This window comes from Cnephaeus nilssonii, assembly GCF_951640355.1.
Source record: "Cnephaeus nilssonii genome assembly, contig: SCAFFOLD_50, whole genome shotgun sequence".
NCBI classification, from domain to species: Eukaryota; Metazoa; Chordata; class Mammalia; order Chiroptera; family Vespertilionidae; genus Cnephaeus; species Cnephaeus nilssonii.
This window is the reverse complement of record NW_027645533.1, coordinates 432,124-453,525: the sequence shown is the minus strand read 5'-3', so window position 1 is coordinate 453,525 and position 21,402 is coordinate 432,124.

Genomic DNA, 21,402 nt, shown 5'->3' with positions numbered 1-21,402 from the left:
AGCTAGAAATCAGTATTCATTCAGAGCAAATACTAATGAATATCACATAATAGAGAGAGTACAAGTGTAAAAGACATCAAAATGTAAGTGTCTAGTCTATAAAGGATGTTGTACACTGCAGAAATCCTTGAAATAGAGTTAGCTCACATGAAACCAGTGTTTCAAACCACCAGAATGCTCGGAAAAGTAGTATTTAACTGTAAAACAGTTGAAAGACAAGTTTATATAGCTTCGCAAGTCCACAGAAGACTGTATAAAGTTGTTTCTACATGTGGTGAACTCCCAGAAGTAGAGCAGAAGGCCCATTATAGGAAACAGCTAGAAATCAGTAGTAATTCAGAGGAAATACTAATGAATATCATAGAATTCTGTGAGAACAAATGTAAAAGACATCAAAATGTAAGTTTCTAGTCTAGAAAGGATGTTATACACTACAGAAATCCTTGAAATAGAGTTACTTCACAAGAAAACAGTGTTTCAACCCACTAGAATTCACTGAAAAGTATTGTTCAACTGTAAAACAGTGGAAAGACAAGTGTATATAGCTTCGCAAGTCCACAGAAGACTGTTTAAAGTTGTTTCTACATGTGGTGAAGTCCCACAAGTAGAAAATAAGGCCCATTATAGGAAACAGCTAGAAATCAGTAGTAATTCAGAGAAAATACTCATGAATATCATAGAATTGTGTGAGAACAAGTGTAAAAGACATCAAAATGTAAGTTTCTAGTCTAGAAAGGATGTTATACACTACAGAAATCCTTGAAATAGAGTTACTTCACAAGAAAACAGTGTTTCATCCCACTAGAATTCACTGAAAAGTAGTATTCAACTGTAAAACAGTTGAAAGACAAGTGTATATAGCTTCTCAAGTTCAGGGAAGAGTGTATAAAGTTGTTTCTACATGTGGTGAAGTCCCACAAGTAGAAAATAAGGCCCATTATAGGAAACAGCTAGAAATCAGTATTCATTCAGAGCAAATACTAATGAATATCACATAATAGAGAGAGAACAAGTGTAAAAGACATCAAAATGTAAGTGTCTAGTCTATAAAGGATGTTGTACACTGCAGAAATCCTTGAAATAGAGTTAGCTCACATGAAACCAGTGTTTCAAACCACCAGAATGCTCGGAAAAGTAGTATTTAACTGTAAAACAGTTGAAAGACAAGTTTATATAGCTTCGCAAGTCCACAGAAGACTGTATAAAGTTGTTTCTACATGTGGTGAACTCCCAGAAGTAGAGCAGAAGGCCCATTATAGGAAACAGCTAGAAATCAGTAGTAATTCAGAGGAAATACTAATGAATATCATAGAATTGTGTGAGAACAAATGTAAAAGACATCAAAATGTAAGTTTCTAGTCTAGAAAGGATGTTATACACTACAGAAATCCTTGAAATAGAGTTACTTCACAAGAAAACAGTGTTTCAACCCACTAGAATTCACTGAAAAGTAGTATTCAACTGTAAAACAGTTGAAAGACAAGTGTATATAGCTTCTCAAGATCAGAAAAGAGTGTATAAAGTTGTTTCTACATGTGGTGAAGTCCCACAAGTAGAAAAGAAGGCCCATTATAGGAAACAGCTAGAAATCAGTAGTCATTCAGAGCCAATACTAATGAATATCACAGAATAGAGAGAGAACAAGAGTAAAAGACACCAAAATGTAAGTCTCTAGTCTAGAATGGATGTTGTACACTGCAGAAATCCTTGAAATAGAGTTAGTTCACATGAAACCAGTGTTTCAAACCACCAGAATGCACTGAAAAGTAGTATTTAACTGTAAAACAGTTGAAAGACAAGTTTATATAGCTTCGCAAGTCCACAGAAGACTGTATAAAGTTGTTTCTACATGTGGTGAAGTCCCACAAGTAGAGCAGAAGGCCCATTATAGGAAACAGCTAGAAATCAGTAGTAATTCAGAGGAAATACTAATGAATATCATAGAATTGTGTGAGAACAAGTGTAAAAGACATCAAAATGTACGTTTCTAGTCTAGAAAGGATGTTATACACTACAGAAATCCTTGAAATAGAGTTACTTCACAAGAAAACAGTGTTTCAACCCACTAGAATTCACTGAAAAGTATTGTTCAACTGTAAAACAGTGGAAAGACAAGTGTATATAGCTTCGCAAGTCCACAGAAGACTGTATAAAGTTGTTTCTACATGTGGTGAAGTCCCACAAGTAGAAAATAAGGCCCATTATAGGAAACAGCTAGAAATCAGTAGTAATTCAGAGAAAATACTCATGAATATCATAGAATTGTGTGAGAACAAGTGTAAAAGACATCAAAATGTAAGTTTCTAGTCTAGAAAGGATGTTATACACTACAGAAATCCTTGAAATAGAGTTACTTCACAAGAAAACAGTGTTTCAACCCACTAGAATTCAGTGAAAAGTATTGTTCAACTGTAAAACAGTGGAAAGACAAGTGTATATAGCTTCGCAAGTCCACAGAAGACTGTATAAAGTTGTTTCTACATGTGGTGAAGTCCCACAAGTAGAAAATAAGGCCCATTATAGGAAACAGCTAGAAATCAGTAGTAATTCAGAGAAAATACTCATGAATATCATAGAATTGTGTGAGAAGAAGTGTAAAAGACATCAAAATGTAAGTTTCTAGTCTAGAAAGGATGTTATACACTACAGAAATCCTTGAAATAGAGTTACTTCACAAGAAAACAGTGTTTCAACCCACTAGAATTCACTGAAAAGTATTGTTCAACTGTAAAACAGTGGAAAGACAAGTGTATATAGCTTCGCAAGTCCACAGAAGACTGTATAAAGTTGTTTCTACATGTGGTGAAGTCCCACAAGTAGAAAATAAGGCCCATTATAGGAAACAGCTAGAAATCAGTATTCATTCAGAGCAAATACTAATGAATATCACATAATAGAGAGAGAACAAGTGTAAAAGACATCAAAATGTAAGTGTCTAGTCTATAAAGGATGTTGTACACTGCAGAAATCCTTGAAATAGAGTTAGCTCACATGAAACCAGTGTTTCAAACCACCAGAATGCTCGGAAAAGTAGTATTTAACTGTAAAACAGTTGAAAGACAAGTTTATATAGCTTCGCAAGTCCACAGAAGACTGTATAAAGTTGTTTCTACATGTGGTGAACTCCCAGAAGTAGAGCAGAAGGCCCATTATAGGAAACAGCTAGAAATCAGTAGTAATTCAGAGGAAATACTAATGAATATCATAGAATTGTGTGAGAACAAATGTAAAAGACATCAAAATGTAAGTTTCTAGTCTAGAAAGGATGTTATACACTACAGAAATCCTTGAAATAGAGTTACTTCACAAGAAAACAGTGTTTCAACCCACTAGAATTCACTGAAAAGTAGTATTCAACTGTAAAACAGTTGAAAGACAAGTGTATATAGCTTCTCAAGATCAGAAAAGAGTGTATAAAGTTGTTTCTACATGTGGTGAAGTCCCACAAGTAGAAAAGAAGGCCCATTATAGGAAACAGCTAGAAATCAGTAGTCATTCAGAGCCAATACTAATGAATATCACAGAATAGAGAGAGAACAAGAGTAAAAGACACCAAAATGTAAGTCTCTAGTCTAGAATGGATGTTGTACACTGCAGAAATCCTTGAAATAGAGTTAGTTCACATGAAACCAGTGTTTCAAACCACCAGAATGCACTGAAAAGTAGTATTTAACTGTAAAACAGTTGAAAGACAAGTTTATATAGCTTCGCAAGTCCACAGAAGACTGTATAAAGTTGTTTCTACATGTGGTGAAGTCCCACAAGTAGAGCAGAAGGCCCATTATAGGAAACAGCTAGAAATCAGTAGTAATTCAGAGGAAATACTAATGAATATCATAGAATTGTGTGAGAACAAGTGTAAAAGACATCAAAATGTACGTTTCTAGTCTAGAAAGGATGTTATACACTACAGAAATCCTTGAAATAGAGTTACTTCACAAGAAAACAGTGTTTCAACCCACTAGAATTCACTGAAAAGTATTGTTCAACTGTAAAACAGTGGAAAGACAAGTGTATATAGCTTCGCAAGTCCACAGAAGACTGTATAAAGTTGTTTCTACATGTGGTGAAGTCCCACAAGTAGAAAATAAGACCCATTATAGGAAACAGCTAGAAATCAGTAGTAATTCAGAGAAAATACTCATGAATATCATAGAATTGTGTGAGAACAAGTGTAAAAGACATCAAAATGTACGTTTCTAGTCTAGAAAGGATGTTATACACTACAGAAATCCTTGAAATAGAGTTACTTCACAAGAAAACAGTGTTTCAACCCACTAGAATTCACTGAAAAGTATTGTTCAACTGTAAAACAGTGGAAAGACAAGTGTATATAGCTTCGCAAGTCCACAGAAGACTGTATAAAGTTGTTTCTACATGTGGTGAAGTCCCACAAGTAGAAAATAAGGCCCATTATAGGAAACAGCTAGAAATCAGTAGTAATTCAGAGAAAATACTCATGAATATCATAGAATTGTGTGAGAACAAGTGTAAAAGACATCAAAATGTAAGTTTCTAGTCTAGAAAGGATGTTATACACTACAGAAATCCTTGAAATAGAGTTACTTCACAAGAAAACAGTGTTTCATCCCACTAGAATTCACTGAAAAGTAGTATTCAACTGTAAAACAGTTGAAAGACAAGTGTATATAGCTTCTCAAGTTCAGGGAAGAGTGTATAAAGTTGTTTCTACATGTGGTGAAGTCCCACAAGTAGAAAATAAGGCCCATTATAGGAAACAGCTAGAAATCAGTATTCATTCAGAGCAAATACTAATGAATATCACATAATAGAGAGAGAACAAGTGTAAAAGACATCAAAATGTAAGTGTCTAGTCTATAAAGGATGTTGTACACTGCAGAAATCCTTGAAATAGAGTTAGCTCACATGAAACCAGTGTTTCAAACCACCAGAATGCTCGGAAAAGTAGTATTTAACTGTAAAACAGTTGAAAGACAAGTTTATATAGCTTCGCAAGTCCACAGAAGACTGTATAAAGTTGTTTCTACATGTGGTGAACTCCCAGAAGTAGAGCAGAAGGCCCATTATAGGAAACAGCTAGAAATCAGTAGTAATTCAGAGGAAATACTAATGAATATCATAGAATTGTGTGAGAACAAATGTAAAAGACATCAAAATGTAAGTTTCTAGTCTAGAAAGGATGTTATACACTACAGAAATCCTTGAAATAGAGTTACTTCACAAGAAAACAGTGTTTCAACCCACTAGAATTCACTGAAAAGTAGTATTCAACTGTAAAACAGTTGAAAGACAAGTGTATATAGCTTCTCAAGATCAGAAAAGAGTGTATAAAGTTGTTTCTACATGTGGTGAAGTCCCACAAGTAGAAAAGAAGGCCCATTATAGGAAACAGCTAGAAATCAGTAGTCATTCAGAGCCAATACTAATGAATATCACAGAATAGAGAGAGAACAAGAGTAAAAGACACCAAAATGTAAGTCTCTAGTCTAGAAAGGATGTTGTACACTGCAGAAATCCTTGAAATAGAGTTAGTTCACATGAAACTAGTGTTTCAAACCACCAGAATGCACTGAAAAGTAGTATTTAACTGTAAAACAGTTGAAAGACAAGTTTATATAGCTTCGCAAGTCCACAGAAGACTGTATAAAGTTGTTTCTACATGTGGTGAAGTCCCACAAGTAGAGCAGAAGGCCCATTATAGGAAACAGCTAGAAATCAGTAGTAATTCAGAGGAAATACTAATGAATATCATAGAATTGTGTGAGAACAAGTGTAAAAGACATCAAAATGTACGTTTCTAGTCTAGAAAGGATGTTATACACTACAGAAATCCTTGAAATAGAGTTACTTCACAAGAAAACAGTGTTTCAACCCACTAGAATTCACTGAAAAGTATTGTTCAACTGTAAAACAGTGGAAAGACAAGTGTATATAGCTTCGCAAGTCCACAGAAGACTGTATAAAGTTGTTTCTACATGTGGTGAAGTCCCACAAGTAGAAAATAAGGCCCATTATAGGAAACAGCTAGAAATCAGTAGTAATTCAGAGAAAATACTCATGAATATCATAGAATTGTGTGAGAACAAGTGTAAAAGACATCAAAATGTAAGTTTCTAGTCTAGAAAGGATGTTATACACTACAGAAATCCTTGAAATAGAGTTACTTCACAAGAAAACAGTGTTTCATCCCACTAGAATTCACTGAAAAGTAGTATTCAACTGTAAAACAGTTGAAAGACAAGTGTATATAGCTTCTCAAGTTCAGGGAAGAGTGTATAAAGTTGTTTCTACATGTGGTGAAGTCCCACAAGTAGAAAATAAGGCCCATTATAGGAAACAGCTAGAAATCAGTATTCATTCAGAGCAAATACTAATGAATATCACATAATAGAGAGAGAACAAGTGTAAAAGACATCAAAATGTAAGTGTCTAGTCTATAAAGGATGTTGTACACTGCAGAAATCCTTGAAATAGAGTTAGCTCACATGAAACCAGTGTTTCAAACCACCAGAATGCTCGGAAAAGTAGTATTTAACTGTAAAACAGTTGAAAGACAAGTTTATATAGCTTCGCAAGTCCACAGAAGACTGTATAAAGTTGTTTCTACATGTGGTGAACTCCCAGAAGTAGAGCAGAAGGCCCATTATAGGAAACAGCTAGAAATCAGTAGTAATTCAGAGGAAATACTAATGAATATCATAGAATTGTGTGAGAACAAATGTAAAAGACATCAAAATGTAAGTTTCTAGTCTAGAAAGGATGTTATACAGTACAGAAATCCTTGAAATAGAGTTACTTCACAAGAAAACAGTGTTTCAACCCACTAGAATTCACTGAAAAGTAGTATTCAACTGTAAAACAGTTGAAAGACAAGTGTATATAGCTTCTCAAGATCAGAAAAGAGTGTATAAAGTTGTTTCTACATGTGGTGAAGTCCCACAAGTAGAAAAGAAGGCCCATTATAGGAAACAGCTAGAAATCAGTAGTCATTCAGAGCCAATACTAATGAATATCACAGAATAGAGAGAGAACAAGAGTAAAAGACACCAAAATGTAAGTCTCTAGTCTAGAAAGGATGTTGTACACTGCAGAAATCCTTGAAATAGAGTTAGTTCACATGAAACCAGTGTTTCAAACCACCAGAATGCACTGAAAAGTAGTATTTAACTGTAAAACAGTTGAAAGACAAGTTTATATAGCTTCGCAAGTCCACAGAAGACTGTATAAAGTTGTTTCTACATGTGGTGAAGTCCCACAAGTAGAGCAGAAGGCCCATTATAGGAAACAGCTAGAAATCAGTAGTAATTCAGAGGAAATACTAATGAATATCATAGAATTGTGTGAGAACAAGTGTAAAAGACATCAAAATGTAAGTTTCTAGTCTAGAAAGGATGTTATACACTACAGAAATCCTTGAAATAGGGTTACTTCACAAGAAAACAGTGTTTCAACCCACTAGAATTCACTGAAAAGTATTGTTCAACTGTAAAACAGTGGAAAGACAAGTGTATATAGCTTCGCAAGTCCACAGAAGACTGTATAAAGTTGTTTCTACATGTGGTGAAGTCCCACAAGTAGAAAATAAGGCCCATTATAGGAAACAGATAGAAATCAGTAGTAATTCAGAGAAAATACTCATGAATATCATAGAATTGTGTGAGAACAAGTGTAAAAGACATCAAAATGTAAGTTTCTAGTCTAGAAAGGATGTTATACACTACAGAAATCCTTGAAATAGAGTTACTTCACAAGAAAACAGTGTTTCATCCCACTAGAATTCACTTAAAAGTAGTATTCAACTGTAAAACAGTTGAAAGACAAGTGTATATAGCTTCTCAAGTTCAGGGAAGAGTGTATAAAGTTGTTTCTACATGTGGTGAAGTCCCACAAGTAGAAAATAAGGCCCATTATAGGAAACAGCTAGAAATCAGTATTCATTCAGAGCAAATACTAATGAATATCACATAATAGAGAGAGAACAAGTGTAATAGACATCAAAATGTAAGTGTCTAGTCTATAAAGGATGTTGTACACTGCAGAAATCCTTGAAATAGAGTTAGCTCACATGAAACCAGTGTTTCAAACCACCAGAATGCTCGGAAAAGTAGTATTTAACTGTAAAACAGTTGAAAGACAAGTTTATATAGCTTCGCAAGTCCACAGAAGACTGTATAAAGTTGTTTCTACATGTGGTGAAGTCCCACAAGTAGAGCAGAAGGCCCATTATAGGAAACAGCTAGAAATCAGTAGTAATTCAGAGGAAATACTAATGAATATCATAGAATTGTGTGAGAACAAGTGTAAAAGACATCAAAATGTACGTTTCTAGTCTAGAAAGGATGTTATACACTACAGAAATCCTTGAAATAGAGTTACTTCACAAGAAAACAGTGTTTCAACCCACTAGAATTCACTGAAAAGTATTGTTCAACTGTAAAACAGTGGAAAGACAAGTGTATATAGCTTCGCAAGTCCACAGAAGACTGTATAAAGTTGTTTCTACATGTGGTGAAGTCCCACAAGTAGAAAATAAGGCCCATTATAGGAAACAGATAGAAATCAGTAGTAATTCAGAGAAAATACTCATGAATATCATAGAATTGTGTGAGAACAAGTGTAAAAGACATCAAAATGTAAGTTTCTAGTCTAGAAAGGATGTTATACACTATAGAAATCCTTGAAATAGAGTTACTTCACAAGAAAACAGTGTTTCATCCCACTAGAATTCACTGAAAAGTAGTATTCAACTGTAAAACAGTTGAAAGACAAGTGTATATAGCTTCTCAAGTTCAGGGAAGAGTGTATAAAGTTGTTTCTACATGTGGTGAAGTCCCACAAGTAGAAAATAAGGCCCATTATAGGAAACAGCTAGAAATCAGTATTCATTCAGAGCAAATACTAATGAATATCACATAATAGAGAGAGAACAAGTGTAAAAGACATCAAAATGTAAGTGTCTAGTCTATAAAGTATGTTGTACACTGCAGAAATCCTTGAAATAGAGTTAGCTCACATGAAACCAGTGTTTCAAACCACCAGAATGCTCGGAAAAGTAGTATTTAACTGTAAAACAGTTGAAAGACAAGTTTATATAGCTTCGCAAGTCCACAGAAGACTGTATAAAGTTGTTTCTACATGTGGTGAAGTCCCACAAGTAGAGCAGAAGGCCCATTATAGGAAACAGCTAGAAATCAGTAGTAATTCAGAGGAAATACTAATGAATATCATAGAATTGTGTGAGAACAAGTGTAAAAGACATCAAAATGTACGTTTCTAGTCTAGAAAGGATGTTATACACTACAGAAATCCTTGAAATAGAGTTACTTCACAAGAAAACAGTGTTTCAACCCACTAGAATTCACTGAAAAGTATTGTTCAACTGTAAAACAGTGGAAAGACAAGTGTATATAGCTTCGCAAGTCCACAGAAGACTGTATAAAGTTGTTTCTACATGTGGTGAAGTCCCACAAGTAGAAAATAAGGCCCATTATAGGAAACAGCTAGAAATCAGTAGTAATTCAGAGAAAATACTCATGAATATCATAGAATTGTGTGAGAACAAGTGTAAAAGACATCAAAATGTAAGTTTCTAGTCTAGAAAGGATGTTATACACTACAGAAATCCTTGAAATAGAGTTACTTCACAAGAAAACAGTGTTTCATCCCACTAGAATTCACTGAAAAGTAGTATTCAACTGTAAAACAGTTGAAAGACAAGTGTATATAGCTTCTCAAGTTCAGGGAAGAGTGTATAAAGTTGTTTCTACATGTGGTGAAGTCCCACAAGTAGAAAATAAGGCCCATTATAGGAAACAGCTAGAAATCAGTATTCATTCAGAGCAAATACTAATGAATATCACATAATAGAGAGAGAACAAGTGTAAAAGACATCAAAATGTAAGTGTCTAGTCTATAAAGGATGTTGTACACTGCAGAAATCCTTGAAATAGAGTTAGCTCACATGAAACCAGTGTTTCAAACCACCAGAATGCTCGGAAAAGTAGTATTTAACTGTAAAACAGTTGAAAGACAAGTTTATATAGCTTCGCAAGTCCACAGAAGACTGTATAAAGTTGTTTCTACATGTGGTGAACTCCCAGAAGTAGAGCAGAAGGCCCATTATAGGAAACAGCTAGAAATCAGTAGTAATTCAGAGGAAATACTAATGAATATCATAGAATTGTGTGAGAACAAATGTAAAAGACATCAAAATGTAAGTTTCTAGTCTAGAAAGGATGTTATACACTACAGAAATCCTTGAAATAGAGTTACTTCACAAGAAAACAGTGTTTCAACCCACTAGAATTCACTGAAAAGTATTGTTCAACTGTAAAACAGTGGAAAGACAAGTGTATATAGCTTCGCAAGTCCACAGAAGACTGTTTAAAGTTGTTTCTACATGTGGTGAAGTCCCACAAGTAGAAAATAAGGCCCATTATAGGAAACAGCTAGAAATCAGTAGTAATTCAGAGAAAATACTCATGAATATCATAGAATTGTGTGAGAACAAGTGTAAAAGACATCAAAATGTAAGTTTCTAGTCTAGAAAGGATGTTATACACTACAGAAATCCTTGAAATAGAGTTACTTCACAAGAAAACAGTGTTTCATCCCACTAGAATTCACTGAAAAGTAGTATTCAACTGTAAAACAGTTGAAAGACAAGTGTATATAGCTTCTCAAGTTCAGGGAAGAGTGTATAAAGTTGTTTCTACATGTGGTGAAGTCCCACAAGTAGAAAATAAGGCCCATTATAGGAAACAGCTAGAAATCAGTATTCATTCAGAGCAAATACTAATGAATATCACAGAATTGTGTGAGAACAAATGTAAAAGACATCAAAATGTAAGTCTCTAGTCTATAAAGGACGTTGTACACTGCAGAAATCCTTGAAATAGAGTTAGCTCACATGAAACCAGTGTTTCAAACCACCAGAATGCTCGGAAAAGTAGTATTTAACTGTAAAACAGTTGAAAGACAAGTTTATATAGCTTCGCAAGTCCACAGAAGACTGTATAAAGTTGTTTCTACATGTGGTGAAGTCCCACAAGTAGAGCAGAAGGCCCATTATAGGAAACAGCTAGAAATCAGTAGTAATTCAGAGGAAATACTAATGAATATCATAGAATTGTGTGAGAACAAGTGTAAAAGACATCAAAATGTACGTTTCTAGTCTAGAAAGGATGTTATACACTACAGAAATCCTTGAAATAGAGTTACTTCACAAGAAAACAGTGTTTCAACCCACTAGAATTCACTGAAAAGTATTGTTCAACTGTAAAACAGTGGAAAGACAAGTGTATATAGCTTCGCAAGTCCACAGAAGACTGTATAAAGTTGTTTCTACATGTGGTGAAGTCCCACAAGTAGAAAATAAGGCCCATTATAGGAAACAGATAGAAATCAGTAGTAATTCAGAGAAAATACTCATGAATATCATAGAATTGTGTGAGAACAAGTGTAAAAGACATCAAAATGTAAGTTTCTAGTCTAGAAAGGATGTTATACACTATAGAAATCCTTGAAATAGAGTTACTTCACAAGAAAACAGTGTTTCATCCCACTAGAATTCACTGAAAAGTAGTATTCAACTGTAAAACAGTTGAAAGACAAGTGTATATAGCTTCTCAAGTTCAGGGAAGAGTGTATAAAGTTGTTTCTACATGTGGTGAAGTCCCACAAGTAGAAAATAAGGCCCATTATAGGAAACAGCTAGAAATCAGTATTCATTCAGAGCAAATACTAATGAATATCACATAATAGAGAGAGAACAAGTGTAAAAGACATCAAAATGTAAGTGTCTAGTCTATAAAGGATGTTGTACACTGCAGAAATCCTTGAAATAGAGTTAGCTCACATGAAACCAGTGTTTCAAACCACCAGAATGCTCGGAAAAGTAGTATTTAACTGTAAAACAGTTGAAAGACAAGTTTATATAGCTTCGCAAGTCCACAGAAGACTGTATAAAGTTGTTTCTACATGTGGTGAAGTCCCACAAGTAGAGCAGAAGGCCCATTATAGGAAACAGCTAGAAATCAGTAGTAATTCAGAGGAAATACTAATGAATATCATAGAATTGTGTGAGAACAAGTGTAAAAGACATCAAAATGTACGTTTCTAGTCTAGAAAGGATGTTATACACTACAGAAATCCTTGAAATAGAGTTACTTCACAAGAAAACAGTGTTTCAACCCACTAGAATTCACTGAAAAGTATTGTTCAACTGTAAAACAGTGGAAAGACAAGTGTATATAGCTTCGCAAGTCCACAGAAGACTGTATAAAGTTGTTTCTACATGTGGTGAAGTCCCACAAGTAGAAAATAAGGCCCATTATAGGAAACAGCTAGAAATCAGTAGTAATTCAGAGGAAATACTAATGAATATCATAGAATTGTGTGAGAACAAATGTAAAAGACATCAAAATGTAAGTTTCTAGTCTAGAAAGGATGTTATACACTACAGAAATCCTTGAAATAGAGTTACTTCACAAGAAAACAGTGTTTCAACCCACTAGAATTCACTGAAAAGTATTGTTCAACTGTAAAACAGTGGAAAGACAAATGTATATAGCTTCGCAAGTCCACAGAAGACTGTTTAAAGTTGTTTCTACATGTGGTGAAGTCCCACAAGTAGAAAATAAGGCCCATTATAGGAAACAGCTAGAAATCAGTAGTAATTCAGAGAAAATACTCATGAATATCATAGAATTGTGTGAGAACAAGTGTAAAAGACATCAAAATGTAAGTTTCTAGTCTAGAAAGGATGTTATACACTACAGAAATCCTTGAAATAGAGTTACTTCACAAGAAAACAGTGTTTCATCCCACTAGAATTCACTGAAAAGTAGTATTCAACTGTAAAACAGTTGAAAGACAAGTGTATATAGCTTCTCAAGTTCAGGGAAGAGTGTATAAAGTTGTTTCTACATGTGGTGAAGTCCCACAAGTAGAAAATAAGGCCCATTATAGGAAACAGCTAGAAATCAGTATTCATTCAGAGCAAATACTAATGAATATCACATAATAGAGAGAGAACAAGTGTAAAAGACATCAAAATGTAAGTGTCTAGTCTATAAAGGATGTTGTACACTGCAGAAATCCTTGAAATAGAGTTAGCTCACATGAAACCAGTGTTTCAAACCACCAGAATGCTCGGAAAAGTAGTATTTAACTGTAAAACAGTTGAAAGACAAGTTTATATAGCTTCGCAAGTCCACAGAAGACTGTATAAAGTTGTTTCTACATGTGGTGAACTCCCAGAAGTAGAGCAGAAGGCCCATTATAGGAAACAGCTAGAAATCAGTAGTAATTCAGAGGAAATACTAATGAATATCATAGAATTGTGTGAGAACAAATGTAAAAGACATCAAAATGTAAGTTTCTAGTCTAGAAAGGATGTTATACACTACAGAAATCCTTGAAATAGAGTTACTTCACAAGAAAACAGTGTTTCAACCCACTAGAATTCACTGAAAAGTAGTATTCAACTGTAAAACAGTTGAAAGACAAGTGTATATAGCTTCTCAAGATCAGAAAAGAGTGTATAAAGTTGTTTCTACATGTGGTGAAGTCCCACAAGTAGAAAAGAAGGCCCATTATAGGAAACAGCTAGAAATCAGTAGTCATTCAGAGCCAATACTAATGAATATCACAGAATAGAGAGAGAACAAGAGTAAAAGACACCAAAATGTAAGTCTCTAGTCTAGAATGGATGTTGTACACTGCAGAAATCCTTGAAATAGAGTTAGTTCACATGAAACCAGTGTTTCAAACCACCAGAATGCACTGAAAAGTAGTATTTAACTGTAAAACAGTTGAAAGACAAGTTTATATAGCTTCGCAAGTCCACAGAAGACTGTATAAAGTTGTTTCTACATGTGGTGAAGTCCCACAAGTAGAGCAGAAGGCCCATTATAGGAAACAGCTAGAAATCAGTAGTAATTCAGAGGAAATACTAATGAATATCATAGAATTGTGTGAGAACAAGTGTAAAAGACATCAAAATGTACGTTTCTAGTCTAGAAAGGATGTTATACACTACAGAAATCCTTGAAATAGAGTTACTTCACAAGAAAACAGTGTTTCAACCCACTAGAATTCACTGAAAAGTATTGTTCAACTGTAAAACAGTGGAAAGACAAGTGTATATAGCTTCGCAAGTCCACAGAAGACTGTATAAAGTTGTTTCTACATGTGGTGAAGTCCCACAAGTAGAAAATAAGACCCATTATAGGAAACAGCTAGAAATCAGTAGTAATTCAGAGAAAATACTCATGAATATCATAGAATTGTGTGAGAACAAGTGTAAAAGACATCAAAATGTAAGTTTCTAGTCTAGAAAGGATGTTATACACTACAGAAATCCTTGAAATAGAGTTACTTCACAAGAAAACAGTGTTTCAACCCACTAGAATTCAGTGAAAAGTATTGTTCAACTGTAAAACAGTGGAAAGACAAGTGTATATAGCTTCGCAAGTCCACAGAAGACTGTATAAAGTTGTTTCTACATGTGGTGAAGTCCCACAAGTAGAAAATAAGGCCCATTATAGGAAACAGCTAGAAATCAGTAGTAATTCAGAGAAAATACTCATGAATATCATAGAATTGTGTGAGAAGAAGTGTAAAAGACATCAAAATGTAAGTTTCTAGTCTAGAAAGGATGTTATACACTACAGAAATCCTTGAAATAGAGTTACTTCACAAGAAAACAGTGTTTCAACCCACTAGAATTCACTGAAAAGTATTGTTCAACTGTAAAACAGTGGAAAGACAAGTGTATATAGCTTCGCAAGTCCACAGAAGACTGTATAAAGTTGTTTCTACATGTGGTGAAGTCCCACAAGTAGAAAATAAGGCCCATTATAGGAAACAGCTAGAAATCAGTATTCATTCAGAGCAAATACTAATGAATATCACATAATAGAGAGAGAACAAGTGTAAAAGACATCAAAATGTAAGTGTCTAGTCTATAAAGGATGTTGTACACTGCAGAAATCCTTGAAATAGAGTTAGCTCACATGAAACCAGTGTTTCAAACCACCAGAATGCTCGGAAAAGTAGTATTTAAGTGTAAAACAGTTGAAAGACAAGTTTATATAGCTTCGCAAGTCCACAGAAGACTGTATAAAGTTGTTTCTACATGTGGTGAACTCCCAGAAGTAGAGCAGAAGGCCCATTATAGGAAACAGCTAGAAATCAGTAGTAATTCAGAGGAAATACTAATGAATATCATAGAATTGTGTGAGAACAAATGTAAAAGACATCAAAATGTAAGTTTCTAGTCTAGAAAGGATGTTATACACTACAGAAATCCTTGAAATAGAGTTACTTCACAAGAAAACAGTGTTTCAACCCACTAGAATTCACTGAAAAGTAGTATTCAACTGTAAAACAGTTGAAAGACAAGTGTATATAGCTTCTCAAGATCAGAAAATAGTGTATAAAGTTGTTTCTACATGTGGTGAAGTCCCACAAGTAGAAAAGAAGGCCCATTATAGGAAACAGCTAGAAATCAGTAGTCATTCAGAGCCAATACTAATGAATATCACAGAATAGAGAGAGAACAAGAGTAAAAGACACCAAAATGTAAGTCTCTAGTCTAGAATGGATGTTGTACACTGCAGAAATCCTTGAAATAGAGTTAGTTCACATGAAACCAGTGTTTCAAACCACTAGAATTCACTGAAAAGTATTGTTCAACTGTAAAACAGTGGAAAGACAAGTGTATATAGCTTCGCAAGTCCACAGAAGACTGTATAAAGTTGTTTCTACATGTGGTGAAGTCCCACAAGTAGAAAATAAGACCCATTATAGGAAACAGCTAGAAATCAGTAGTAATTCAGAGAAAATACTCATGAATATCATAGAATTGTGTGAGAACAAGTGTAAAAGACATCAAAATGTAAGTTTCTAGTCTAGAAAGGATGTTATACACTACAGAAATCCTTGAAATAGAGTTACTTCACAAGAAAACAGTGTTTCAACCCACTAGAATTCACTGAAAAGTATTGTTCAACTGTAAAACAGTGGAAAGACAAGTGTATATAGCTTCGCAAGTCCACAGAAGACTGTATAAAGTTGTTTCTACATGTGGTGAAGTCCAACAAGTAGAAAATAAGGCCCATTATAGGAAACAGCTAGAAATCAGTAGTAATTCAGAGAAAATACTCATGAATATCATAGAATTGTGTGAGAAGAAGTGTAAAAGACATCAAAATGTAAGTTTCTAGTCTAGAAAGGATGTTATACACTACAGAAATCCTTGAAATAGAGTTACTTCACAAGAAAACAGTGTTTCAACCCACTAGAATTCACTGAAAAGTATTGTTCAACTGTAAAACAGTGGAAAGACAAGTGTATATAGCTTCTCAAGTTCAGGGAAGAGTGTATAAAGTTGTTTCTACATGTGGTGAAGTCCCACAAGTAGAAAATAAGGCCCATTATAGGAAACAGCTAGAAATCAGTATTCATTCAGAGCAAATACTAATGAATATCACATAATAGAGAGAGAACAAGTGTAAAAGACATCAAAATGTAAGTGTCTAGTCTATAAAGGATGTTGTACACTGCAGAAATCCTTGAAATAGAGTTAGCTCACATGAAACCAGTGTTTCAAACCACCAGAATGCTCGGAAAAGTAGTATTTAACTGTAAAACAGTTGAAAGACAAGTTTATATAGCTTCGCAAGTCCACAGAAGACTGTATAAAGTTGTTTCTACATGTGGTGAACTCCCAGAAGTAGAGCAGAAGGCCCATTATAGGAAACAGCTAGAAATCAGTAGTAATTCAGAGGAAATACTAATGAATATCATAGAATTGTGTGAGAACAAATGTAAAAGACATCAAAATGTAAGTTTCTAGTCTAGAAAGGATGTTATACACTACAGAAATCCTTGAAATAGAGTTACTTCACAAGAAAACAGTGTTTCAACCCACTAGAATTCACTGAAAAGTATTGTTCAACTGTAAAACAGTGGAAAGACAAGTGTATATAGCTTCGCAAGTCCACAGAAGACTGTATAAAGTTGTTTCTACATGTGGTGAAGTCCCACAAGTAGAGCAGAAGGCCCATTATAGGAAACAGCTAGAAATCAGTAGTAATTCAGAGGAAATACTAATGAATATCATAGAATTGTGTGAGAACAAGTGTAAAAGACATCAAAATGTACGTTTCTAGTCTAGAAAGGATGTTATACACTACAGAAATCCTTGAAATAGAGTTACTTCACAAGAAAACAGTGTTTCAACCCACTAGAATTCACTGAAAAGTATTGTTCAACTGTAAAACAGTGGAAAGACAAGTGTATATAGCTTCGCAAGTCCACAGAAGACTGTATAAAGTTGTTTCTACATGTGGTGAAGTCCCACAAGTAGAAAATAAGACCCATTATAGGAAACAGCTAGAAATCAGTAGTAATTCAGAGAAAATACTCATGAATATCATAGAATTGTGTGAGAACAAGTGTAAAAGACATCAAAATGTAAGTTTCTAGTCTAGAAAGGATGTTATACACTACAGAAATCCTTGAAATAGAGTTACTTCACAAGAAAACAGTGTTTCAACCCACTAGAATTCAGTGAAAAGTATTGTTCAACTGTAAAACAGTGGAAAGACAAGTGTATATAGCTTCGCAAGTCCACAGAAGACTGTATAAAGTTGTTTCTACATGTGGTGAAGTCCCACAAGTAGAAAATAAGGCCCATTATAGGAAACAGCTAGAAATCAGTAGTAATTCAGAGAAAATACTCATGAATATCATAGAATTGTGTGAGAAGAAGTGTAAAAGACATCAAAATGTAAGTTTCTAGTCTAGAAAGGATGTTATACACTACAGAAATCCTTGAAATAGAGTTACTTCACAAGAAAACAGTGTTTCAACCCACTAGAATTCACTGAAAAGTAGTATTCAACTGTAAAACAGTTGAAAGACAAGTGTATATAGCTTCTCAAGATCAGAAAAGAGTGTATAAAGTTGTTTCTACATGTGGTGAAGTCCCACAAGTAGAAAAGAAGGCCCATTATAGGAAACAGCTAGAAATCAGTAGTCATTCAGAGCCAATACTAATGAATATCACAGAATAGAGAGAGAACAAGAGTAAAAGACACCAAAATGTAAGTCTCTAGTCTAGAATGGATGTTGTACACTGCAGAAATCCTTGAAATAGAGTTAGTTCACATGAAACCAGTGTTTCAAACCACCAGAATGCACTGAAAAGTAGTATTTAACTGTAAAACAGTTGAAAGACAAGTTTATATAGCTTCGCAAGTCCACAGAAGACTGTATAAAGTTGTTTCTACATGTGGTGAAGTCCCACAAGTAGAGCAGAAGGCCCATTATAGGAAACAGCTAGAAATCAGTAGTAATTCAGAGGAAATACTAATGAATATCATAGAATTGTGTGAGAACAAGTGTAAAAGACATCAAAATGTACGTTTCTAGTCTAGAAAGGATGTTATACACTACAGAAATCCTTGAAATAGAGTTACTTCACAAGAAAACAGTGTTTCAACCCACTAGAATTCACTGAAAAGTATTGTTCAACTGTAAAACAGTGGAAAGACAAGTGTATATAGCTTCGCAAGTCCACAGAAGACTGTATAAAGTTGTTTCTACATGTGGTGAAGTCCCACAAGTAGAAAATAAGACACATTATAGGAAACAGCTAGAAATCAGTAGTAATTCAGAGAAAATACTCATGAATATCATAGAATTGTGTGAGAACAAGTGTAAAAGACATCAAAATGTAAGTTTCTAGTCTAGAAAGGATGTTATACACTACAGAAATCCTTGAAATAGAGTTACTTCACAAGAAAACAGTGTTTCAACCCACTAGAATTCACTGAAAAGTATTGTTCAACTGTAAAACAGTGGAAAGACAAGTGTATATAGCTTCGCAAGTCCACAGAAGACTGTATAAAGTTGTTTCTACATGTGGTGAAGTCCAACAAGTAGAAAATAAGGCCCATTATAGGAAACAGCTAGAAATCAGTAGTAATTCAGAGAAAATACTCATGAATATCATAGAATTGTGTGAGAAGAAGTGTAAAAGACATCAAAATGTAAGTTTCTAGTCTAGAAAGGATGTTATACACTACAGAAATCCTTGAAATAGAGTTACTTCACAAGAAAACAGTGTTTCAACCCACTAGAATTCACTGAAAAGTATTGTTCAACTGTAAAACAGTGGAAAGACAAGTGTATATAGCTTCTCAAGTTCAGGGAAGAGTGTATAAAGTTGTTTCTACATGTGGTGAAGTCCCACAAGTAGAAAATAAGGCCCATTATAGGAAACAGCTAGAAATCAGTATTCATTCAGAGCAAATACTAATGAATATCACATAATAGAGAGAGAACAAGTGTAAAAGACATCAAAATGTAAGTGTCTAGTCTATAAAGGATGTTGTACACTGCAGAAATCCTTGAAATAGAGTTAGCTCACATGAAACCAGTGTTTCAAACCACCAGAATGCTCGGAAAAGTAGTATTTAACTGTAAAACAGTTGAAAGACAAGTTTATATAGCTTCGCAAGTCCACAGAAGACTGTATAAAGTTGTTTCTACATGTGGTGAACTCCCAGAAGTAGAGCAGAAGGCCCATTATAGGAAACAGCTAGAAATCAGTAGTAATTCAGAGGAAATACTAATGAATATCATAGAATTGTGTGAGAACAAATGTAAAAGACATCAAAATGTAAGTTTCTAGTCTAGAAAGGATGTTATACACTACAGAAATCCTTGAAATAGAGTTACTTCACAAGAAAACAGTGTTTCAACCCACTAGAATTCACTGAAAAGTATTGTTCAACTGTAAAACAGTGGAAAGACAAGTGTATATAGCTTCGCAAGTCCACAGAAGACTGTATAAAGTTGTTTCTACATGTGGTGAAGTCCCACAAGTAGAAAATAAGGCCCATTATAGGAAACAGCTAGAAATCAGTAGTAATTCAGAGAAAATACTCATGAATATCATAGAATTGTGTGAGAACAAGTGTAAAAGACATCAAAATGTAAGTTTCTAGTCTAGAAAGGATGTTATACACTACAGAAATCCTTGAAATAGAGTTACTTCACAAGAAAACAGTGTTTCATCCCACTAGAATTCACTGAAAAGTAGTATTCAACTGTAAAACAGTTGAAAGACAAGTGTATATAGCTTCTCAAGTTCAGGGAAGAGTGTATAAAGTTGTTTCTACATGTGGTGAAGTCCCACAAGTAGAAAATAAGGCCCATTATAGGAAACAGCTAGAAATCAGTATTCATTCAGAGCAAATACTAATGAATATCACATAATAGAGAGAGAACAAGTGTAAAAGACATCAAAATGTAAGTGTCTAGTCTATAAAGGATGTTGTACACTGCAGAAATCCTTGAAATAGAGTTAGCTCACATGAAACCAGTGATTCAAACCACCAGAATGCTCGGAAAAGTAGTATTTAACTGTAAAACAGTTGAAAGACAAGTTTATATAGATTCGCAAGTCCACAGAAGACTGTATAAAGTTGTTTCTACATGTGGTGAACTCCCAGAAGTAGAGCAGAAGGCCCATTATAGGAAACAGCTAGAAATCAGTAGTAATTCAGAGAAAATACTCATGAATATCATAGAATTGTGTGAGAACAAGTGTAAAAGACATCAAAATGTAAGTTTCTAGTCTAGAAAGGATGTTATACACTACAGAAATCCTTGAAATAGAGTTACTTCACAAGAAAACAGTGTTTCAACCCACTAGAATTCACTGAAAAGTATTGTTCAACTGTAAAACAGTGGAAAGACAAGTGTATATAGCTTCGCAAGTCCACAGAAGACTGTATAAAGTTGTTTCTACATGTGGTGAAGTCCCACAAGTAGAAAATAAGGCCCATTATAGGAAACAGCTAGAAATCAGTAGTAATTCAGAGAAAATACTCATGAATATCATAGAATTGTGTGAGAACAAGTGTAAAAGACATCAAAATGTAAGTTTCTAGTCTAGAAAGGATGTTATACACTACAGAAATCCTTGAAATAGAGTTACTTCACAAGAAAACAGTGTTTCATCCCACTAGAATTCACTGAAAAGTAGTATTCAACTGTAAAACAGTTGAAAGACAAGTGTATATAGCTTCTCCAGTTCAGGGAAGAGTGTATAAAGTTGTTTCTACATGTGGTGAAGTCCCACAAGTAGAAAATAAGGCCCATTATAGGAAACAGCTAGAAATCAGTAGTCATTCAGAGCAAATACTAATGAATATCACATAATAGATAGAGAACAAGTGTAAAAGACATCAAAATGTAAGTCTCTAGTCTATAAAGGATGTTGTACACTGCAGAAATCCTTGAAATAGAGTTAGCTCACATGAAACCAGTGTTTCAAACCACCAGAATGCTCGGAAAAGTAGTATTTAACTGTAAAACAGTTGAAAGACAAGTTTATATAGC